Source organism: Dermacentor andersoni, chromosome 6 (assembly GCF_023375885.2).
Source record: "Dermacentor andersoni chromosome 6, qqDerAnde1_hic_scaffold, whole genome shotgun sequence".
Classification (NCBI taxonomy): Eukaryota; Metazoa; Arthropoda; class Arachnida; order Ixodida; family Ixodidae; genus Dermacentor; species Dermacentor andersoni.
In genome coordinates, this window is record NC_092819.1 from 53,189,668 (window position 1) to 53,215,381 (window position 25,714).

Genomic DNA, 25,714 nt, shown 5'->3' on the forward strand with positions numbered 1-25,714 from the left:
AGCGATGGAGTGGTGAGAAAGTTAAGAGTATAAAGAAACAGTTTCTCGTGTCTCGGTAGCGACAGTCCTTTCGCAAGCGGGTGGGTGGAGGAGGGAGGGCTTGGTACACGGGTTCGCAGCGCCGGGAGCGAGTGACTCGCCGGTCGCTTTAACGACACGTTTAGCATATTACAGCGGAGGCGCGCCGGTAGCATTGATTGGCGGAAACGATTCACGCGCAGCCTGCGGGTTTTGAGCTGAGAGGGGACGGGCGGTGACTGGAGGTGGAAAAAGTGCAGCGCACAAGTTTGTTCGTCTCCGTGGATGATGCATGAACACCATCGTTTTAACTCGTGGGCGGCTGGCTTCACTGCGATGCGTTTTAGGCATGCGGCGAAGAACGTCCTCACGCCCGTAACTTCGTTTTCCGTGGGACCGAATGGGTGGTGCGGTATAGAAAGCCAATCTTTAGCACGGCCGTGCTCATGGCTGTGGTGCAGGCATTGCTTGCAACTGTCGCTTCGGCAGGGTTACGCAGTTCCGTCTGTGATTGTCGCTAGCTGAAGCATTTCAAACTGACTCTGCGATGAACAACACAAGTCTGGGGGCTGCTGCGATGTGAGCGCATGCTTTATTCATTGATGCATTTGCATAAATCAATCTATTGTTTGCACAGAGATGCCCAAGTAGAAGAAAAAAGCTGTACGCGCACACTAAGGTTAAATAAGCTAGGACAGGTTTTGGTGAGGTGTGGTATGGCGTGGTAAAATACGGCACACATTGTAGGGCACGACGTGATGCGCCACGCCATCGTATGGTATGGTATAAGGCACGATAGAGTAGCGCACGGTATGATAAGGTATGGTGTTATATGGTAATGTAGTTTGTGTCGATTAACCATCTCAGCTGTACGAGAAACACGCGGGAACGTTTTACACACACACGTGTACAGTAGGCTCTGCGTTTATTAAGAACATAAGTTTACAAATAATACCACACGCTCACGAACAAGACTGCATCCATTCTTCATTTATTCGTGCATCAGGTGCAGAGAAAATTTATTGATACGAAAGTGTCGAATGACCCTTTGAGCGAAAAAGCCAGCGCCTGTCGTTTGGAGCAGAAAAACGGCACCTAAATTCCCATTGGCTGCGACGGCACGAGCGCGACTCGATGGAGTAGAGAGGGCGAAAGGGAACATCTACCGCGATAGCGCGCCAGGTGTTGCGTGAGGGGAGAGGGCATCGCCGCGACGCCACGTCACCCGCGCTCTCACTCTCGGAATTCCGCGCCTTCCTTGTTCGCGCAAGCTCCCACGCATGTTCTAACTGCGCCTCGGTAAGGCCAAATCAAAACGCGCCAAGCGTCTCAGCGCGCATGCTTGCCCGCGAGGAGTTCATAAATCGAAGGCTCGCTCAGCGGTGTTCAACTGGGCACGAATGCGTTCGCATTCACAACTCGTGAGAAGTGCTTAGGTATCCTCGGATTGTTGACTCACGAATCTGCTTTTGCCAAATAAAGCGTGCGTTACGACTACTGGCAAACACCATCTCCGAACCGAGACTGGCTAAGCAGCAAGCGCAATTCTACCCGTCGGCCCAGCGTCATCGAAAGAAACTGATCAGAACCAAACAGGAAGGGACAAAAGCGAGAATTTCTGAAGAGTAACGCAACAATATTCGTCTCTATCCTAAACTTCCTGCACACGAGAGCAAATTAAAAAAAAAGAGGAATGTAAGAAGTGGCTCAGAATGCACAAGCGAGTGGCTTCACAATCCACACCACACGGGCAAATGAGTTCCTGTTTATACGTGATAAAGATCTGTATTTTGCTCTTATCTTGCTTCTTTCCTTAACCTTTTAGCTTCCTTTTAATCTACAGACTCCAGTCTCCGCCTGCATGCCATTGGCGCTGCCAGAGAGTTTCGTTCGTTCCTCTCGTCCTCTCGTTCAAGCCTGCAAAGATGACAAAAAGAAAAGAAAATAACGAAAAGAACAAAAAATCTGGATCACAAGGTCTTTTGTCCGTTTGCGACCCTCATTTTCCGTCGCTACGAGCGCAGTATAGCAGATGATTAAGAGAAGAATCGCATGAAACGAAGAGCGAGAGAAAGAGAACCACGCGAGACGGTGAAGCACTGTACTGTACAGGCACGGCTCCCGCGCCCGCCTCTTCGGGACCATCACAAAGGACGCGCAATTACCTCCTCCGTGATGAGACGCTCGCGAGGCGCGGAGTGAGTTGTGCAGTTACAAAAGACCGAGATTTATAACAAAACAAGAAAAAAAGAAACATTCAGGAGGGCTGTGAAATACTAATACAACGCGAACTGGAGGAAAGGAAAGGCGAACGCGCGAACGACTGCTCGCAACGAAAGCAAGCTTTTTTCCCCTGATCATCGCGTATACTATATATATGTAGTAAATTGAAAGAAGGTAAAGAGATCGGGGATTCTATATGCGCTAGGACGCGGGGTGCAACTTGACGGAACGGAGAAAGCGACAACGTTAGCCTCCTGTATTTTCTTCTTTACTTACCTTTTTTTTTCTCTCTCCTGGAAAGTGTGAACTTAGTGATATGGCGGGTTGCTTTCACGGTCGCAAGACGGTTCGCGAAACTTCGCGAAATTAGACGACGAAGAGGACGAGACAAATTTTCTGGTGTATGTGTATCCATTTGCCCTTTTCTTTATTTTTTTTCCTTGCTCTCCTTCTCTCTATCTCTGTCTCTCTCTCTCTCACGCACGAATTCCGTGGTTCGTATTGGTTCTATCATTTCAGTGAATGTTACTGTTGAGTGATTCCCAAACGGCTATTTTTCAAGTTTCTTTATTTCTTCTGTTTTTGTATTTTTGATTGGACTTCGCGAGAGAAACAGGAAGGCACTAGAAGGTCAAAAAATATTTACAATGTTTTTTTTTTTTTTAGACGAGGTAAGGAAGTCATGAAATGAGGTTAGGAAATTCGCAAGCATTATAGGACGGTCGGATTCGATTGACCTGATGAAGGGTTATAACTGAGATTTCACGTGGGATTCACACCTGAATCAAGAAGGAACAGCGCCAACTAAGACGATCATGAGAAGGAGAACGACACAGGACAAGCGTCGTTCTCCCTCTTGTGATCGTCTTAGTTGGCGCTGTTCCTTCCTAATTCAAGTATGCACCATCTAGCCCAAATGAATGTTGTCCTGAACCATGATTCACACCTGTCCGCCTGCGCCGCTGTCCTCGATTGAGCGGAAACTAGAATTGTAACACCAGTGTCACATGGGAAATTTCGATTGCGATCGAGCACAATCGGGATCGAATTTATCAATCGCGATTGCCTCCTTTGCTCAAGTTGCGAAACGGAGCCAGTCGCTATCGAAAAATTCGACCCCGATTGAATTCGATCGTGGTGGAAAGTGACCGAGGTGACCGAGTGACTTTTGTGACCGAGGTATGAGGCAAATCAGATAACTGAAAGCGAGTATTTTGTCCCCTGCAAGGACATAAGAAACGATGATGACGATTATACTGCTGCCGCTGATTACTAGGAGAAGGAAGAAGAGCACGGAAAGATATTTCCGTGCTCCGTGAAAGATATTATTAAGGGCCTACAAGACCTTGCTGCATCATCGGTTCTAAGTGCGCCCCGCTGAAATTATGCACACTGCTTCTTAACGATCAGATAGGACGGACACTTGTCACCCAGTTTTACGCTCATATTTTCAGAAATCTCCTTTGAAGTTTTTTTTTTTTCTTCTGGAAGAAAAGAAATTTCATGACAGCTTCAGAATTCAAAGGTAAAAAACTACGCGTTAACCTCCGACATGGATGGAAAAACTGCTTGAAAAGAAAATATTAGACTTTTATTCAGACACGTAGAAATGTGCACACGGTCACACAAAAGTATGTTTTTAGGGAAATCAAGAAAATTATAAACATTCTTTCCAAAAGAGGTGCAGTAGAGAACTCTCCAGCATCTTTGTATCTATACTGTCGCTGCTTATATGTGATATTATTGTCGTTCGAAATGTTGCTCCGAGAGTTTCTTTCTGATGTCGCTTTGTTATGTCATATCGTTTTGCCGTTCACAATTCTTCTCTTCATTTTTTTTTAAAGTCACGGTGTCGTTTCGACCGCTATGCTAAAGTCGTTGCGCGTGCACTCACCGTTCTTCTGCTGCTTCTCCTACGAAACTACGATCAAAATTATACAAAACCATATGCGTAACTTTACCACCTGTTCAAGAGACAATGAGCAACCGGCGCCGTATCTGCGTGCCAACATCTCCTTCTTCTATCGTGTCAATGATAAAAAAATGCGGAAAGGGGAAGGGGGGCAGAGAGACGGAAACAGGCTGTTCAGGAGCACGCGCTTCCTCCAGTACATTCTCAGGTTTTTTCCTCGCTTCTCACGTTCCTCAATATATATATCGCTCCGCACTTCTCGTCAACCTCGCGCGCGTAGAGCTTGCCCAAATTTGTCGTCCCCTCCAGCTCTCCCTATTCTTTCCCTCTCACTGCGAGCTCTCCTCGAGGCGCCCGATAGGCAGTGCGGCTGACAAGCGATTAGCGCGACTCCCGGCGGGTTCCCGGCGAAGCGGCGTGTGCGTACTACCTTTACGGCCCGTCGTGGGGACCGCGTAGGAGGCACGGCTAGGACCGCCGCCGCCGCGGCAAACCGTCAGCTGCGCGTGTCAGCGTCAAAGACCGCCGGTGACGCTGCTTCCGCGACGCACGGCAAGCCGGAACCTGACGCCCTCTGCTCCCGCAAACCCCTGCAGGAAAAATCTTGTTAGCACCGCACCGGAACGGGAACAGCGGGGGAGGGTCGGCGACAGCGGGAGATCGGAGATCCGCTCTGTCTGCGCTTGGCAAAGAGGGAGTGGGAGAGGGAAGGAGGGGAGAGGAGGAACACTGTATTGCGCGTGGCCATGGGAAGTAGGGATGCAGAGAGAGAGAGAGAGAGGGCATGGAGGTGGGGAGGCACACATACATTCGACACGCTTGTCTCTGTGCGTGAACGCCTTAGCGCCATTTACACGCTCCATGAGTGCTTCCCGTTTATGGCGTTTCAGCTCGGCTTATGCTTAACGCGGGAAAGGGAGTGTACGCCCAATTCTGGGGGTGCGGCCGTTTGTTCCCCGATCGGACGCTTTTAGATTGACGGCTCGGGCGGGCCTATTGCAGGGTTATAATGGCGCTAGTCGCATCTGCGATGAAGAGCAAAGTTGAGTACAGATGAAGTACAGAAGCTGCAATGGTATTAAACACCTTCGAGAATCTCTATACTTGCAAGAGTGGGCAGAGGAAGGGGGTTACATCGGTTTCAGAACATCCGAAGTGCTTTTGCGATGTTTTGAGAAAAGTAATAGAATGTAAGGGAATCGAAGTTTCGAAGCAGCGAAGTAGAAAGAGCCACGCGAGCAGGTTAGAACGTGGTGTGAGAAACAAGCAACGAATGAAAACAAAACAAAAAGAGTGAAAAAATTTTTTTTTCCTTACAAGAAAGTTAGGCGTACTTCCGCAATGAACCGTATCACTAAAAAGCGCATTTAAGCGTCGTTATTGCCGGCCGCATAGAAAACTCAGGGTTACAGACAGGCCGCACACTCGCAAACCACACAGTCACGGTCCCGTCTACACAGAGAGCCACATAACCGTGTAGATCACATATATAGCAAACGTCGTTATTTCGAGCCGATCCCGTGGGTGGACGGTTCGTGTTATAAGCGACATTTCACTGAGAGTGAACGGCGAAGCTTTTAGAATAAGGTAGCCGTTGGTATCACTTACACCTGCAGGACTGAGACAGAGAGCAGGGAGACCTGATGTTGGTATGATACCGTCGCCGTTCCAACACCGGCGATGTATTGTGAAATGGAGATTAGCGCTGACAGCGCTATCACATGCGAAGCTCAGTTTTGCGTTGTGTCTCTTCGAGGTTAGACTGTGGCCGTACCCAATACTTCAAGCACGACACGGCCTTTGGTTGGTACTAGCTTATCTCTGAATGTCTCCAGTCCTTGGCATTGTACATTCACGATCACATCATGGTGATGTACACTCGCGATCACATCATGACTAGAAGATCACATCAAGGTTATAAGATCACATCATGATTATAACCAACTACAGTTTGGGACTTCAGATTAATTTTGACCACCCGGAGTTCTTTACCGTGCACCTATATCCAAGTACACACGCGGGGTCTTGTGCCTTTTTTTTTTTTCCGCCCGCATTGATCGAAATGCGAGCTCACCATGGGCGGGGTTTGATCCTGCGACGTCGAGCTCAGCAGTGCAACCCAATAGCCATTAAGCTCTACCACGACGGGGTTCAAGTATGTATCGCACACTTATTGAACCATATTGTTCTCTATCTCTACGCATTGCGGAAAATCAAATAACAGAAAGAGGCGCCACTTATCCTTCCGCAAACTCGCAATTTGCGCGCGCATACAGTTAAATGGTGAATGCGACGTAACTTTCTATAAATTGTCAGCGCGTACAAACAACGAACGAAGAACGAGGAGAAGTTGTTCGTACATCGGTACATGAACAACATAATCAATCACGCCGAACTAACTAGCCTATACTGGAACACCCCCATGAATGTGACGCGACCTTTGTATTTTGTACACCAGCGCACAAAAATTGCCGTGCCATACTATATGCGATATATGAGCTCGATGCAACCAAGTTCTTAAAAGCGATGCGGATCCGCAGCGACTATGCCTCCCTGAACATTCGAAGTTATTGCAGATAACGAAGAGCAGGGCGACGGTGTTGAAAGCGCGCATCGCAACGAATCGTATTTCCAAGCAACCAACCATGGCCGCTGCGTTATGAACCAGCCTTCAACGCATGGTAGAACGACAGACAAAAGAAAAAAATAAGTAAAATATATAGAAAACGGAAGATTGGAAGGATGGTTGTAAAAGCCCTGCTATAGCTTTCAGACATATACGTGGCGAGGTATGCTGCTGGGAACACTAATTGGTTAGGTTATGTCAGGTAAGGTTATAAACTAACATAGTGTAACCTAACCTGAAGATAGACCTACCCTAACCTAGCGTAAACCTAACCTAATGTAATCTAACCTAACCTGAAGCTAGACCTATCCTACCCTAACTTAAACCTAAAGCCTAACCTTGCCTAGCCAAACCTAACATAGGTTAAGTTAGGTTGACTGCTATTCTTTAATGCTAGGAGTCAATTGTGGGTGCATGTGACATTGCACCGCTTCCAGGATGGTCCTGAGTCACAAGCTGCACTAAAATAATTGCGAGGACCCATCTAGTGCACCGGTATATCAAGATCGCCCCCCCCCCCCCCCCCAAGTCATAGCCTTTGATTACACATGCCGGGATCGGCCCCGTTTACTCAGTTAGACGGCCGTCCAAAGTGGACGAGAAAGAGAGAGAGAGAGAGAGATGGAAAGACAGAGAGGTTGGCAACACGCACGTTCCATTTGCTACCCTGCAAAGGGGGAAGAGAATAAATGGGCGAGAAAATAGAGATAATGAAAGAAAGAGCGAAATAGTTTGAGCGCGCACCAAGTCTACAAACTGTTGCTTGGTATACTCGTACACTTCAAGGTACTGTGCCTCAACACGTTGGTTGGGTTCTCCGACACGCACGGCCGTGGTACAATTGGATATTCGCTTCTCAAAACGGGTCTCGAGCGCAGCCAGTTTAGCGCGTTTCGGAGAGGGCGGAGCGGTGGGCGTCACAACTGGAACAAGGGAACAGTAAAAGCGTTCAATATAGATTCTTTGTTCCCGCAGACGAAATAGCCGAGGAACACATGGACGTAAAAAAAAAAAAGGAAAGGCACTTCCCAGCTAAACCACAGATAAAGCACCCGTGGCGTATGCGCCGAACAAGATGCGGAAGTGAAAACCGTCCCGATGACCTCAGAGAAGCACCAGCGATAGAGAGAGAGCCTTATAGGAAGCGGCAAAACGGTCGCACGCATGCTGGCACCCGCCCGGGAAGAAGTATACAGGCAGTCCCTGGAATCCGCACCTGCGATGCGCACGTGGGCACACGTTCAATAGGGCCGCCGCTGGATGAAGAAGACCGCGAATGCTCGTGTGTGCGTGTCTATATACCGTTGACAATGGAGACGCCGCTGACATCCGACGCCTGGAGCGGCGCGGGTCGTTCCGAACGCCAGCGCACCGCGTCGGCATCCGAGGTGCGCGTCTCTGAGGGGAAAAAAAAAAAAAAACCTGTGCAGCCTTCGTGACCGTCTGGCCAACCCCTCGGCTTCCCCCTCCCTCCTCCTCTTCTTTCTTTCTTTCTTTTTCTTTGCCTCTGTACTTTGAAAAGGCTTGTTACACACAAAAAAAGATGGGTCGTACCAGTTTTGGAGGTTATAATCAAGTACGATTATACTTCGACTGTTGCACTTTATCCAGTTGTAGTTGCAACGCACGTCGTCTAGTGACTCTTTGCTGAACACGCCGTATCGAACGTGCTGTCTTTGTTGCTTGATTTATTAATGGTTTCCCGCGACGCAAAATATAACGCTATCCTCCGGCCTGCTTTGAAGTTTTTTATGTAAAATAGGCACGTAGTAAAATATCACACATCTTTCTGTGGCCTTCAAACTATCTTTGTAAACCTCGAGAATGTAGGTATCGTCAAGTTGCTGCAAATAGCGGTTAATAATGAATTTGTCGTTGTCCTAACTCGACGCGCTTTTTTTGCGCCACCCGCGACCTTCTCGTTCTTCGTCCGTTGTTCGTATACATGTTGTATGAATCGCGTAATCATGTCAAACAAACCAGCCCTGCCAACACATATTTTAAGAAATTAAAATTAAATTCCGGGACCCCACGTTCAAGAACCACTATCTCATTATGAGTCACACCGTAGTGGGAGACTCCGGAATAATTACAACCATGCACCCGAGGTTCTTTTGCGTGCACCTAAATCTGAGTGCAAAAGCATGTTTTTTTTCTTTTTTTTTTTTGCATTTCGCCCTCCATCGACATGCGGCACGAGCGCACCCATGACCTCGTGTTCACTAGTTCAACGGTACAGCCACTGAGGTACCGTGGTGAGTCACATTTTTTTATGAAGGCCGCGTTCTCTAGTGGAGAAGTTTTTTCCCTCTCATGAACGTTCCTCCACCGGCCGATCTCCGCAGAGGTCATTTTCCGCATTATGTCCCTGAGTTTCGAATTGTCGATTAATTCACTCTGCGATCTGCGTAGCATCTTGGCTCAGATGGTATACAGCCACAGCCCAGGAATGGCGCTGGTCCCGGTCTCGATATGCGGAATATGACGGATGTTTTCTTCAACTACGAAGCTGTATTTCTTTTTTTTTTTTAGTTTCTTCCTCTCTCCGGGAATCCCGCATTTGGTATTCTTTGTAGCTTCGCGCTACACTCGGGCGAATGAAAATTTGCTTCGTTAAACTATACCTCCACCTTGCGGTTCGCCGCAAACCTGATTTCCCACATCCCTAAACTGCATTGCGTGACACTTCTTTTTTCTTCTTCTTCAAGCCGTCAAGTAGTGGCTTTTCTGCTTGGTCCCTCTCTCAATATGTAATTGCGATGAAGAAATAATGAATGAAGGAAAATTGACGGGGGATAAATATTACGAAGTTTACGATTTTGCTACGAAGACAACATATATATACACATATTTACACGCTGACAAAAAGCCATAAGAATCCGCGACGAATTCAAATCTTTAGCATGCATCTACAAGGTCCCTGTTGACGTCTTCCGGCTGACATTTACCAGAGCCTCTATAGTCTAGCGAACAGACAGATGAGAAGCCCAGGTTCGCGAACTCCTGGCAGACAACTGCTAGTATATGAGTGACAGTATTAGCGCTTAGAGGTATTACTACACAGGATGAACCCCTTTATTGCACACGGCACGCTCCCACATTCAAACACGTATATGCATGGAGATGAATGTCATTTCGTTTCTCGCGCTCTTTTCGTTAAGCGTGAGTGTGGTTTCACTTCTTTTTTTTTTCTTTCTTTCTTCCTTTCTTTCTTTCTTTCTTTCTTTCTTTCTTTCTTTCTTTCTTTCTTGCGGCACTAAAGTGTTGCGTTACACATTACCATCGCTTCTGAACTCGCTGAATCCCTCAAGTATAAAACTGACTTTTTAAAAATTTGTTCTGTAGTTCACCGTGTCGAGGTATTGTGATAACGCATAGGAAAGTGTCTTTCTTTGTATGGGTAGAAGCCGCATAACGCCGCTGCTAAAGAAAGGAAATATATATTGATTTGTATTCATCGCCTATGTAACGGAGATCTTTTTTTTTTTTTCTTAAGGGTCACAGGCTTTCATAAAGTAAATTTTCGAGGCCTTTGTCCGTGTCTATGACATCACGCACGTTGTGCACGTGTGATGTCGAAAACTATGACTATAGTACTTTGTCTTTCAGGGTCGCTGTTACTGCTTATTTTGAGATGTGTACTCAACCGGAGTTGATGTACTACCTGTCACGCACCATGTTTTATCTATCTATCTATCCTTCTTTTCAGAAAAAACCTTCATGCAAATTGAATAACAGATCACGTTTGAGCAGTTCGTTCGCACCTCGAAAACGCGGCGAGCGCCGCGACCCAGAAACGGCCGTCGCAATTCATCCCCTACAACCAGCGCCACCTATATCTACAGTCCTTCCTTCCAGTTCGGCCGGGGCCAGAACCCTACTAACTACGAAGAGCGCGGAAAGAACGAAGCAAAAGGAACCCCCGCAGCTTTTTTCCCGAATGGGGGGCGAGAAGATCGACCCGCACCGCGATGTCGTGCTGCGTAATTTAATAAACCCCGGAATACAAGTACCCGCGCTGTCCGACCTTCTCAGCTCCGGAAAAAGGGATCGAATGTCACACGCCTTGAGAACGACGCGACTGGCGACGGCAGGAGGAAGAAGAGGAGGAGGAGGATGGCGTATACGCGTGTTGTCAAGAGCAGGACGCACTGCAGGACTCACCGCGGGCGCGGGCGCGGCCAGGCGAGTTATAAACGCACAGTACGCGTGATGCATTCAGACTGGAGCGGATGCCCGACTATAATAGCATGTTCCGCGCATTTGCAACGTCAGGCGCGTCAGACGATGTAAAGTAAAAAAGAACGACACAGTACTGTAGGGTACACTGTTAAAGGGAGCACTCTAATACGCAACTCTTACGCTAGCGCTCTATAGCCAGCAGTAAGTGCCGGATGAAGTTGTGCCACTGCGGTGCACAAGGGTGACTAGAGGTGGCAGCACCACCAACCGCAAGTCATCTGCTGCCACACTCGTGTGCTCCGTTTAACGATGGACTGAATGTGCGTCCGGCCAAAAAAATATTACGGACCATGTAATCTGAGAAAAAGCTGAATATATGCGCAGCCTCACAACGCAGCCTTGTATTTGCATTATTACGGAGCCCCGACTAGAACACGCTAACAACATTGTCGTGTACAGTTTTACTGGCTACTGCTACAGGCTGCTCGGGAATTGGACCTTTTCTGAGATACTCTGGTCCGTGAACATTATTGTGGCCGGCTGTACATTGCAGTACGTACAGAAGTGCACAACTTCGGACTGGTCGGTCTGACGCTGATATTCGGGCCTTAGCGTAAGTCATTTTAGAGCACTGATAAGTATTTCTTCCAAGGCTCCATTTTCGTTAATTTCTTGGTAACGGGATGAGTACTAGAGCGAACAAAGAAAAACCATATTACCGATTGTTGAATTTAGCGCCGAAACCCCAGCGTCTGTACACGTCAGTGTGACGTCACGAATTTCAATATAAACTTCGGTGCTTGGCTGTCCTAGCTCAGCAAATGTTCTCGAAACTTTTTTAAAGTTTGGTCTTTGGCTCCTTGAGAATGCAGTTGCAGTCTATCTTTACCCAAAAGAAGAAACACACGCACACACACACAATAGCTGCGATCTGTGACGTCTGGCATGTTGGTGCGTGACTTTGACGGTGGCCTCGCCCTCCGTCTTTAGTTTTTGCGTCTCTTCTCGCTTACCAACCACCGATATCACGGCAAAAGTGTATTCTTATGTTAGCTTAGAAGCCTAATCTATTAATGCAGCTCAACAAATTAGGGAGCTTTAGAAGTAACATGCCCAAGAGGCTTTGGATACCCAAGAGCCCAAACTCCTATTGCATTCTTTTGTACTCTCTTAATAGGATAGCATTATTTTTTTGGGGGGGTGGGGGTAGCAAGTCTGTACGGGTTCATCTTTTTTCAGCACCACTTTTAAACACGGACAGGTTTTGTACTCTCCTTGCGTTATTTAGTACGTCAGACCGATTGCTAGAAAATTACGCAATCCATCAATTTCACTTCGAAAGTAAGCCCATTGAAAGCAACATAAAGCCAATGGAAGTGCAGCTTAATTTCTATAACAACATTCATAAGGGTAGCTATACTCTATGGCCCATCTCAAGTCAGGGAAGCCCAGGGCAATACTGTATAGTTTTGAGGAGACTCTGGAACGGGGATGCATGAGAAATGGGCAGCTCTGTAGGATGTACAACTTACCTATACCTCAAAAGCGTTGACATGGAGAGAAGGAACAGGTTAAGCAGTCTGCCAACCAAGTGCAGAGTCAATGGAAGCAAAAGTGGCCAACCCCGAATCATCTAAATGAAAGTGACAGAAACAGAGACAGTAAATTGTACGCAAAATATGGAACAAAAAAAAAAATTGTGGTTGCAATCGGCGTCAGCGTAGCTCTCTTTAATGGTAACTCGATCTTAACGCAAATGCTATGCAAACATAATGATAATTACGAAAGCGTTTGAAATGTTTGTAGAAAACGACCTAAACGGAGTGCTGTTTTACGCACTTGTCTGCAGCCGTACTTTATAATTTTCTGTTGCCGACCTCTTCTTCAATTCTCTGTAACTCTGCAGCGCCCCTCGCTCAATGCGTGCTCTCGTCCCATCTTGTTCACTTCTACACGCTCCACGCGTGTATGCAAATGCACGCACGCACGCACGAACAGTACCCACACAAACACACACACACACGAACCACGCCGTGAGCTGACCTTGGCATTCTGTTGCTGACAACGACGACCTGTATACAATCTCGAGCTGCGGCGCTCTTATTAGAGCGATAGCTCTACTATACACCAGCTACAAACCCACAGAAACGCAAGACCTTCATAACCTCAGCCAAGGTCAAACTAGGACTTAGCCTGCCACTATATCGGTGGCCGCTGCGTATACTCCGTGTGGGCGCCCATATCTTGAAAGCGATCTGCGATGTGTACAACGTGCGCCGCGTGCTGGTATAGCTTTGTATATGCGCTGTGCTCTAGACGCTCAGTTCGTGTTGAAGCGAGGCGCCGCACGAAGGACAGTTCGCTCGCTGCCGCTGCCGCGCCGAGCAGCGTCTGTGTGTTGTAGTGCAATTGTACGTGCGGCAGTTGTTGACGGAGCCGAGCAGCGTCTGTGTGTTGTAGTGCAATTGTACGTGCGGCAGTTGTTGACGGAGCCGAGCATGGTCTGTGTGTTGTAGTGCGATTGTACGTGCGGCAGTTGTTGACGGAGCCGAGCAGCGTCTGTGTGTTGTAGTGCAATTGTACGTGCGGCAGTTGTTGACGGAGCCGAGCAGCGTCTGTGTGTTGTAGTGCAATTGTACGTGCGGCAGTTGTTGACGGAGCCGTGCAGCGTCTGTGTGTTGTAGTGCAATTGTACGTGCGGCAGTTGTTGACGGAGCCGAGCAGCGTCTGTGTGTTGTAGTGCAATTGTACGTGCGGCAGTTGTTGACGGAGCCGAGCAGCGTCTGTGTGTTGTAGTGCAATTGTACGTGCGGCAGTTGTTGACGGAGCCGAGCAGCGTCTGTGTGTTGTAGTGCAATTGTACGTGCGGCAGTTGTTGACGGAGCCGAGCAGCGTCTGTGTGTTGTAGTGCAATTGTACGTGCGGCAGTTGTTGACGGAGCCGAGCAGCGTCTGTGTGTTGTAGTGCAATTGTACGTGCGGCAGTTGTTGACGGAGCCGAGCAGCGTCTGTGTGTTGTAGTGCAACTGTATCTGCGGCAGTTGTTGACGGAGCCGAGCAGCGTCTGTGTGTTGTAGTGCAACTGTATCTGCGGCAGTTGTTGACGGAGCCGAGCAGCGTCTGTGTGTTGTAGTGCAATTGTATCTGCGGCAGTTGTTGACGGAGCCGAGCAGCGTCTGTGTGTTGTAGTGCAATTGTATCTGCGGCAGTTGTTGACGGAGCCGAGCAGCGTCTGTGTGTTGTAGTGCAATTGTACGTGCGGCAGTTGTTGACGGAGCCGAGCAGCGTCTGTGTGTTGTAGTGCAATTGTACGTGCGGCAGTTGTTGACGGAGCCGAGCAGCGTCTGTGTGTTGTAGTGCAATTGTACGTGCGGCAGTTGTTGACGGAGCCGAGCAGCGTCTGTGTGTTGTAGTGCAATTGTACGTGCGGCAGTTGTTGACGGAGCCGAGCAGCGTCTGTGTGTTGTAGTGCAATTGTACGTGCGGCAGTTGTTGACGGAGCCGAGCAGCGTCTGTGTGTTGTAGTGCAATTGTACGTGCGGCAGTTGTTGACGGAGCCGAGCAGCGTCTGTGTGTTGTAGTGCAATTGTACGTGCGGCAGTTGTTGACGGAGCCGAGCAGCGTCTGTGTGTTGTAGTGCAATTGTACGTGCGGCAGTTGTTGACGGAACCGAGCAGCGTCTGTGTGTTGTAGTGCAATTGTACGTGCGGCAGTTGTTGACGGAACCGAGCAGCGTCTGTGTGTTGTAGTGCAATTGTACGTGCGGCAGTTGTTGACGGAGCCGAGCAGCGTCTGTGTGTTGTAGTGCAATTGTACGTGCGGCAGTTGTTGACGGAGCCGAGCAGCGTCTGTGTGTTGTAGTGCAATTGTACGTGCGGCAGTTGTTGACGGAGCCGAGCAGCGTCTGTGTGTTGTAGTGCAATTGTATCTGCGGCAGTTGTTGACGGAGCCGAGCAGCGTCTGTGTGTTGTAGTGCAATTGTATCTGCGGCAGTTGTTGACGGAGCCGAGCAGCGTCTGTGTGTTGTAGTGCAATTGTACGTGCGGCAGTTGTTGACGGAGCCGAGCAGCGTCTGTGTGTTGTAGTGCAATTGTACGTGCGGCAGTTGTTGACGGAGCCGAGCAGCGTCTGTGTGTTGTAGTGCAATTGTACGTGCGGCAGTTGTTGACGGAGCCGAGCAGCGTCTGTGTGTTGTAGTGCAATTGTACGTGCGGCAGTTGTTGACGGAGCCGAGCAGCATCTGTGTGTTGTAGTGCAATTGTACGTGCGGCAGTTGTTGACGGAGCCGAGCAGCGTCTGTGTGTTGTAGTGCAATTGTATCTGCGGCAGTTGTTGACGGAGCCGAGCAGCGTCTGTGTGTTGTAGTGCAATTGTATCTGCGGCAGTTGTTGACGGAGCCGAGCAGCGTCTGTGTGTTGTAGTACAATTGTACGTGCGGCAGTTGTTGACGGAGCCGAGCAGCGTCTGTGTGTTGTAGTGCAATTGTACGTGCGGCAGTTGTTGACGGAGCCGAGCAGCGTCTGTGTGTTGTAGTGCAATTGTACGTGCGGCAGTTGTTGACGGAGCCGAGCATGGTCTGTGTGTTGTAGTGCAATTGTACGTGCGGCAGTTGTTGACGGAGCCGAGCAGCGTCTGTGTGTTGTAGTGCAATTGTACGTGCGGCAGTTGTTGACGGAGCCGAGCAGCGTCTGTGTGTTGTAGTGCAATTGTACGTGCGGCAGTTGTTGACGGAGCCGAGCAGCGTCTGTGTGTTGTAGTGCAATTGTATCTGCGGCAGTTGTTGACGGAGCCGAGCAGCGTCTGTGTGTTGTAGTGCAATTGTACGTGCGGCAGTTGTTGACGGAGCCGAGCAGCGTCTGTGTGTTGTAGTGCAATTGTACGTGCGGCAGTTGTTGACGGAGCCGAGCAGCGTCTGTGTGTTGTAGTGCAATTGTACGTGCGGCAGTTGTTGACGGAGCCGAGCAGCGTCTGTGTGTTGTAGTGCAATTGTATCTGCGGCAGTTGTTGACGGAGCCGAGCAGCGTCTGTGTGTTGTAGTGCAATTGTACGTGCGGCAGTTGTTGACGGAGCCGAGCAGCGTCTGTGTGTTGTAGTGCAATTGTATCTGCGGCAGTTGTTGACGGAGCCGAGCAGCGTCTGTGTGTTGTAGTGCAACTGTACGTGCGGCAGTTGTTGACGGAGCCGAGCAGCGTCTGTGTGTTGTAGTGCAATTGTACGTGCGGCAGTTGTTGACGGAGCCGAGCAGCGTCTGTGTGTTGTAGTGCAATTGTATCTGCGGCAGTTGTTGACGGAGCCGAGCAGCGTCTGTGTGTTGTAGTGCAATTGTACGTGCGGCAGTTGTTGACGGAGCCGAGCAGCGTCTGTGTGTTGTAGTGCAATTGTACGTGCGGCAGTTGTTGACGGAGCCGAGCAGCGTCTGTGTGTTGTAGTGCAATTGTACGTGCGGCAGTTGTTGACGGAGCCGAGCAGCGTCTGTGTGTTGTAGTGCAATTGTACGTGCGGCAGTTGTTGACGGAGCCGAGCAGCGTCTGTGTGTTGTAGTGCAATTGTACGTGCGGCAGTTGTTGACGGAGCCGAGCAGCGTCTGTGTGTTGTAGTGCAATTGTACGTGCGGCAGTTGTTGACGGAGCCGAGCAGCGTCTGTGTGTTGTAGTGCAATTGTACGTGCGGCAGTTGTTGACGGAACCGAGCAGCGTCTGTGTGTTGTAGTGCAATTGTACGTGCGGCAGTTGTTGACGGAGCCGAGCAGCGTCTGTGTGTTGTAGTGCAATTGTACGTGCGGCAGTTGTTGACGGAGCCGAGCAGCGTCTGTGTGTTGTAGTGCAATTGTACGTGCGGCAGTTGTTGACGGAGCCGAGCAGCGTCTGTGTGTTGTAGTGCAATTGTACGTGCGGCAGTTGTTGACGGAGCCGAGCAGCGTCTGTGTGTTGTAGTGCAATTGTACGTGCGGCAGTTGTTGACGGAGCCGAGCAGCGTCTGTGTGTTGTAGTGCAATTGTACGTGCGGCAGTTGTTGACGGAGCCGAGCAGCGTCTGTGTGTTGTAGTGCAATTGTACGTGCGGCAGTTGTTGACGGAGCCGAGCAGCGTCTGTGTGTTGTAGTGCAATTGTACGTGCGGCAGTTGTTGACGGAGCCGAGCAGCGTCTGTGTGTTGTAGTGCAATTGTACGTGCGGCAGTTGTTGACGGAGCCGAGCAGCGTCTGTGTGTTGTAGTGCAATTGTACGTGCGGCAGTTGTTGACGGAGCCGAGCAGCGTCTGTGTGTTGTAGTGCAATTGTACGTGCGGCAGTTGTTGACGGAGCCGAGCAGCGTCTGTGTGTTGTAGTGCAATTGTACGTGCGGCAGTTGTTGACGGAGCCGAGCAGCGTCTGTGTGTTGTAGTGCAATTGTACGTGCGGCAGTTGTTGACGGAGCCGAGCAGCGTCTGTGTGTTGTAGTGCAATTGTACGTGCGGCAGTTGTTGACGGAGCCGAGCAGCGTCTGTGTGTTGTAGTGCAATTGTACGTGCGGCAGTTGTTGACGGAACCGAGCAGCGTCATGCGTCCTTTCCCAAAGCAAGCAAAGCCGTGCTATTGCTCGACAAACTTAGTTTAACCGCGTTCAACAACGGCAAACTTTTGCGATGGGGCCAAAAACGCTCGTGTAGTTAAATCGAAGCGCCAGGTAAAGAGCCCCGGGTGGTCGCAAATATTTACGAGGCAAGCTTCCAGCGCGGCGTTTCGCATACAGCCCGTGTATTTCCTCGGGACGTCACAAACACGCACTCAGCCTACCCTGTTATATGCCATTCATTATCTGTACTTCGTAATGTTTCATTCGCTAACCTTAAATTGCTACAGCATGTCCGACAAACAAGTGAATAGGCTGCTCTAGAACACATTCGAGAACTTGACTAGGACATTTGTTTTTGCTTAGTTTTCTTCGGTTCGGCTATTTTCGGCAGGACTCTTTTATCGTACCGAAAACAAGGCACCGAAATTTGAAGAAAGAAAAACCATACAGTAGGCGTCCGGCTTGCAAGTAATCGAAGTGCTGCTATTAGACAACGACGAAAAATTACTGCGTATGTCTGCTGTGCACTCAATCAGACGGTGCGACTCTTCAACAAAGATTGTGTTCGGCAAAAGAGCGCGGTTATTCACTGCCACGGTATATAGTATATATATATATATATATATATATATATATATATAGGGTAGATCCTTATGTGGCAATAGTATACCTGCCCACATTGGGGGATTGGATTGGCCGAAAAATCGGGCAGCACCTGAGCACAAAAAATTTAAGTATATTTAGGTTATAATGGAACGAATCACAATTAAGTTGGGTGTCGATATATAGGCTTGTATCAAAAGAAAAAAGTAGTTTGCGGAACACAGAACAGTGAATATCAGGGAAATTTAAAAGAAAAACGAAGACACAGTTGTGTAGCCGGAACTGTTACATCCAAGTCAAAGACGACGATCGACGCAGAAATTACGAGCACAGCGCCACGAAATTGAAGAAGAAACTGAAGAAATCGCAAGCAAGCGCGTGTCACGAGAAACCACCATTCTGAATTAAATTCTGTGCAAAGTTATAACATCCAAATAATTTATTTTCCTTCGTGCCGTCCTGCCTTTGACTGCTCCCTAACTTTGGTTATATTTGCCACAAATATTGACCCATCATCATCATCATCATCATGCTAAAAAAGAAAAAAATAGACAACGAGTCAGCGCGTGCCGAGTGCGCAATTGTCTTGCCTTTCTTTATATCATAATAATAATAATAATAATAATAATAATAATAATAATAATAATAATAATCACCATCATCATCATCCTAAATTGTCCGAGCTCACGTGCCATGAGAACGCCACGTCGCCTCAGCTCCAAACGATCCTTTGAACACTGCCGGCATCGTTTCCGAACGTGACCACCTACACCGCTGTTATTCAAACAACAACGACTCAAGGCTCCTCGCGGTTATCGCCCTCCGAGAAGACATGGACCATCAGCACAGTCAACATCGGGACGAAGTAACATCTGGACAACTGCAGGAGCCATCCGAACGCGGAACGGAGAAAACTGGAACAGCCACGGCAGGAGCCATCACAGCCGAAGTACGCCGTCTCAACGGCGAAGCAAGTGTACAGCCGGGAAACTTGCAGACCAACTCTGGGCGAAAAAATGGTCCCGCTGAGGTCAGCGGAAAGGAGCCCGAAGACACGAAGCAGCCATCTCGGTCTCAAGCCGATGAACGCGGAGATGCCGCCGGAGGAATGAATGGCGCCTGTTGCATCGACTACGACGAACCTCTGGGAATGTCGGGAAAGCCGCGTGACACCTGCAGCCAAGATTCTGACGCAGCTGACGGCACTGCGCCGCAAGCCAACTGGCCGGGCACATCTCAGCCTGAACCAGGACCGACTGGAGGGGAGCCCTGCCGCGCTCGTCCAGACGGTACTGTCCTCAACGACGAGCAGCTGCGACAAATCTGCGACGACTTGATCAGAGAGCTGATAGGAGCAGCCGTCGAAAAAGGGTTGCAGTCAGTGCTGCAGGACCCTATGGAATAACAAAGGCGGTGCATAAACCTGGCGTGGAAAGAGCAACTTGTTGGCACTTAGCAAAGCCGACAATTGCTGTAAACTTCATAGACAAAGTTTTTTATTTTTTGAACGTGTGTGCTTGTGTGGCCACTTGATGTGTGAATCTCGACAGCTTTCCACAGCGACGCTGCTACGGGGACTTCCGCTACCGTTTTCGTGCGTTACCGGTGAAATCCAAGCCGACGTTGGCATGTGGAGGAGTGCCCGGTATCACGTAATAAAGGCAGCCAGCAAAATAACCTATACCTCGAAGTTCTGAATTTTTCTATTCGAAACGTAATTCTTAATAATTAAAGAAGTTACCTTGTGTATGCATGTCTCATCCGAACAGATAACTTCGCTGCGCGATTTTTTTAGCCGGTGTTTATGCCGTCGCCTTCCATCGGCTACACATTTCAGCTCAGCCAGGAATTTGTACGGCTGCGGCGCTGAAATCCGACAGCTTGGTCCAGCAACGCAGCTTGCGTGAGAGCCCCTGAAACGGCCGTATAATGAGGCGTCGGTGATGTATCTAATACTCTAAGAACAGCCAGCAAGCACAACCTTACTACATAATTCCGAAAGGTGCGAGGACTCGCTGACACAGCTTGGCTATCTTAGGTGTATCGGTTGCTCAGATTTGCACAAATCCGCGAAGGATTTAAATGTATAAATAGCATTCTTTGCATGTACACTTCAGCCGTTCTGAGGCTATCTATCAATTAAGCCTCTTACGCCAACCCAGTGACTCAAGTTGTCTATACCTGCTTGTGCCACAAGATATGTCCTCCAGATCACGATACCCTCGTGGTCGTACCATTGCCGTCAATCCAGCCTCGTGATATCTTTCCTCTCGTAATGTCGTCGTCGTCACGCCTTTGTCGTCCCACGGTCATCTTCGTGCCGTTATCGTCATGCAATCGTTTTATCATTGTCATCACTGCGCCAGGCCGTCGTCGTTATACGCCTCTGTGTTCGGTCGGCATCACATTCCTTCTTCCTCGTTCCATCGCCACTGCGTCGGCTGCACACAGTCGTCGTCGGGCCTCCATGCTCACGGGCGTACTTGGCAAGCTCAGCGCCATAGGAAAGTTGGACGACGTCGAAGTATGTGGCACATATAGTCCAAGCAACCAAAGTCTCAGGATTACCGCTACACTTGCTAAATAAACGCGACTTCAAAAGTGTGGTCTGTCGCTACATTGCGCGACTGCTATTCGCATTACCGTCGATAGTCATCGCGAGATGAGTTCTGCTGTAATTCTCTTTTTTTTTTTTTTGCGCACTTCTTCGCTCCTATTCAGCTCAACTGTCCTAGCTCAGAGCACTCTCTGGTCTTATTTTGTTCTCTCTACTGTATATCTTCTCGACACTCAGTTTTTTTTTCTAACTTCTTATTCACTTCTTTGTAGCCGACTTCACTTGCCTCTTTCTCTGCCTGTGTATTTGGGCACATACTCAGCGGTACATACCCAATTGTCTGACTTGTCTATTCGGGGATAAGCCAAGTGACATACATATAACAGGAGGCCCAAGTCATCAGTGTTACTAGTGAAGCTAATCTAATAACGTTGCAAATTGTGCACTCGGCAAGACTACGCCCTAAAAGTAGAAGGAAGCGGCAAAGAAAGCTTCGTTTAAAAAATTCCATGGCGTTTTACAAAGGCGGCAAACAAGAGATCAGAAAAAAATGGTACGATAACACAAAGGAGCTTGCTTTTTCAGACTCGTAGTGGCTGCCTGAGGAGAAGAACACACATGAGCATACCTATATTGACAATACGGTGAGACCTGCGCCCACTGCAGAAAAATTCATTGTAACGGAATGCGACGATACCCGCCCAGGCAGAACCGTAAGGAACGTCCAGCTTTCAGGAGGGCTATGACTCAAAGCTGATGGGAACGTCAGCTGGTCAGCAGTGGACACAATAAAGTACTGGCGAGGGAAAAAAACTGGAGGACGCTTAAGCTTCGCCTTCAGGAGTGGAACGTGATAGCATCCAAAGATCCGTAACTGCTTCTCAAGCTTCCCGCCAACTGCAGCTTATGTAACCGTAATGTTTACCGGGAAACGCTGGCGGCGAACGCTATGTACGAAAGCGAGCTCTCTGGTAGAAACGCGGCACCTTGCGCGGGCCGATATTTTGTTATTGTTTTGCACTTTTTTAACACAACATTTAACATAAAGGGCACGCGCTGTCGGCGTTTTGTTGCGTGACATATTTGTTTGTGGGCTGTCATTCTCGAAATTACGAGGAATAACATTGCAAACTATGTAAGACAAGATATGAGCAACTTTAGTGAAACAAGAACTTTAGTTCAGTATAGAATATTTTTCGCTCACAGGACACCAAAGCCAGCTACGACGAGGGACGCCGACACCGAAGTTCCTGCGACACGGGGACCGTAACGCTCTCACGTTAAAATGCAGGAATGATATGGGGGCGGGGTCGTACAGGCATAGGTAAACTTACTCTGCAAAACACAAGCAGGCATAATGCTATTATAGATTACGGTATACGGTAACACGTAAGTAGCTCACATGGGCTAGGAGACTTGACACCACCTAGACTTAAAGGAGGTACTAGTATACCGATCATCATCACCATCGTTTACACCAACAACGACAACTATATGATTCAACTTAGGGAACCTATCACGTGTAAACCAAAGCAGCTTCGGCTGTTCAGCACGCCAAAAGCTGGTGTGCCGAACCAAGGCAGTCCATTCCAGTTCAACTCGCGGTGCAGACACAACGACGGCTCCGACATAGCGGCAAACCGCGATCCGCGGCCAGAGAAGCTCCTGCTGCGCTCTCCTTACGCTCTCACAGAAGAGCCCGTCCCCTGCAGAAAGGGGGGAGAGGGGGGGGGGGGGGGCGCATCGAGCACTCGCGACCTGCTGGGCACCGCCGTACGTTTCACGGGTGGTGTATACCGTATTCGCGCGGTTCTATCCGCATACACTCCTCGCCGTATGGGCAACCGTGCAGCGCTGAAGCTTCGCGTGCCAACGGCAGCACCGTATAACACACTGCCTATATAATGAGCGGAGGAAACAGTTTTCAGCAGCACAAGCTGCGATATCGCGTCGGAAAAAATTTGCCGCTCATGTGTTCAGCATCTGGCCTTAATCGCGCAATAACACCAGTGAGAGAGCGACTCCAAGAAACTTCCGGTCACGGGCCTCATCAGTCTGCTGCGCCAGAACACAAAGCGTGTTTTTTTAATTTCTTCCACTGTGCGGAAAGTTTATATTTAAGTTTTGACAGGAAAGACAATGCGCATTGCGCCTTAAGATTAATACATAAAATTTCTCCTATAACTTACAGCTCTCTTGACTTGTAAACTTGTCTTTGTGTGCAGAGGAAAAGTGTTGAAAATCTGTGGGCTTAGATTTTAACGTACTCCTGCTACTCGATAGAGCCTATGCCATAGCGGCCAACGTTGTTCTTGCTCGCTAGATTTAGCGATATCCACACCCCAGGTCTGCCCCCGCATTGCCAAAGGTACGATCTGTCCATCCACAGGCCAAGCTGGAAACTCATTACGGCCAGTTTCCTCGACGCTAGGCTAGCTACCTTCATGTACCGCCTGGTGCAAGGCACTCTACAGCCGTCCCAGCTCGTGGTGTGTGCCTTTTTTGTGGCGGTCGTGAGGATTTGGTTCATATCTTTACGCAGTGTTTGCTTCCTGCAGCTCTTCTCCAAATGATTGCTGGTCTCTTTAAGCTCCCAGGTGTTCCCTATCAGCCTGCTCGATTTTTGCACCCTTTGCCTAAACAGGCGAACAATTAGTTCGTGCTTCTTCTTGTCGAGTGCTCATACCAAGTTTGGTTGGCACGCTGTGAAGCGGTTTTCGGGGGACGGGCGCCGAGCCTTCACGAAGTGCTTGCGAAAGCACGGAAGGAGGTCTGGTTCCATCTCACCCGGGAGCGGCATCGCTTGGGCGAAAAGAAGTTTCTCGAAGTGTGGGCTCGTCCTGCCGCGATTTTTGATGAGTCAGGTGGGAAAGCTCTCCATTAAGTTATGATGCATGCTCCTAAGGTCGCTCGACACGGCCTTAGGCCAGTCGATCTACGTGGTTTTTTTTTGTTTTGTTTTGTTTTTTTAGCTCAGTGGAACCCAGAGACGGAACCGGTCGTGGCGCACCCTCGTGTGGTCGCGTTGCTCCGCGGATGGCTTTGGTGGTCTCCATGGTTGTATGCCTTGAACTCTTTTGCGTCGAGGTAGTCCGAGGGTCAGTCAGCCTTACGTCCTGTAAGACCGACATGGCTGTTTGTGCGTTGAGTGCAGTAACTCAGTTGTGCCGCACAACAGCCCCCTTGTCAGGGAAGGACCGTTGGCCCGAACCAAAGCCCCCCGCTCAGTCAGCCCGGGTAGAGGGGGAGCGCTGGAGTCAATGTACCGAATGATGCTGGGTTGATGAGTACATGAAAGCTCTGGGACGCGCCACCTCCGGTTGTCCTCTTCCCATCTGACAACGACACGCGCGCGGGCTACGTCAGTGAGCAAAACCGTCCAAGGCCTATGTTTGTAAACAGCGAAAGAGTCTATAGTCAAGCCGCCGAAGCACCTCCCGTCCAACGCTGGTTTCCCATTGTACAGTTTTAGCACTCGGTGTAAATAACACAGCTTCGCAGTTCGACCATCTTCACGAACTGGATGGGGCAGTAATTTTTTTTTTATCTGGCACGAAGATGATATCCTAAAGGTGAAGCCGGCCGCCGCCATCTTACCAGATGAATCAATGAACGCTAGCATGAGGCAGAGAAAAGGGAGCGTTTCCTTCTCGCTTCCATCCGCTTTCACACGGTCAATTTTTACATACACATGGTTCTCGATGCGTCTGTTCGTGCCACAAAGTTTTAAGATGAAAGTTGAATGTCTTTGGTAACTTCTACGGAAAATCGTAGTATCACTATACTCAGCCAAAGGCGATATTTTTTACCCTGAAGCAACAAGCTTTTATATTTCAATTAGTTCAGAATTTATATTCCTACAGAGAGAGAGAGAGAGAGAGAGAGAGCAGCTGAATTGCGACCGTTCTCTATCATGGTTCTGCAGGCTTTCAAGAGCGACGTAGAATCAAGCGCTGGCTTCCCCTCTTCTGGTACGTACTGCCACTCCAGAGTCTATTTTAAAACCTCCTTGCTATAGGCGTTCGGCAACGAACACGACCGACAGCTCGGTTACGCGAGAGCATAGCGCCCTCGGCGGAGTAAGTTCCGAGTGCGAAAACGGAAGAAACAGCCAGAGAAGTCAATTCGGTTTACTAAAGCAATAACGCGGGGCTTGACTGCGTATATTTCTTGCGGTGAAGATGTTCAGGCAGCATTTGTTGCTTCATTGGGCATATATTTGGTATAGAGAACAAAGGTGGTGGCTGGTGCATCTACCTGTAGTGGTATGTATAGTACCGACAGCTATACGTAAACGACGTTCTATATATGTGTGTTGTCCCGTCTTGAGCCATGTCGGACGGTGGTGGTAGCCTCTGTGAAGCGGAATTTTGAGGGAGCTACCTCGAGAAAAGGACCGTTTCTGCTGTAATAAAATAAAGACGTTCCACTAGTTGATACCACAAACAGTGAAAATTGATAGTCAGGGTTATCTGTGCACGAGCATCCCTTCACTATCTCTGTCAAAGAAAGAGTTGCCGCTTTTGAGGGGTGATTAGTGTCCGCATGGCATGCACGTCACTCGCTGAGCGTCTTCGATGCTTGTGTGTATAATACACATGCGTCCTCAGGACCACGGGAAGTTGAGTGCGTTAGTATAGGAATTCGTGGGCGCTAATAACGCAAAGCTGTTCTAATCTGTTTCTATTTCATGTCCATCAATAGCCCTCAGCGATTGGTCAAAAATTTTCGGACGAGGCCTACTTCGCCTGCGTGTCACGGGACGCCAGAATATCGCGAAGAGCTACCACGTAAAGGTGACATGTACGCACTAGAGATGCATTATTATTCTATTCAATTCAATTCAGTTTTTCTTTTCTCTTATACAGAGAAGCAGACAGGACTAAAAGCTCGCAAGCTTGACAGAGGTCCTGCCTCCTTTATCAACTTGGCAGTGCAGTACACTAATTTACAATACAACAAGTTACAACAAAACTGAATCGTTTCTTGAAATAACCGGAATGTGGCTCCGTTCCGAAAGGAACACGGCAGCCCACCGATTG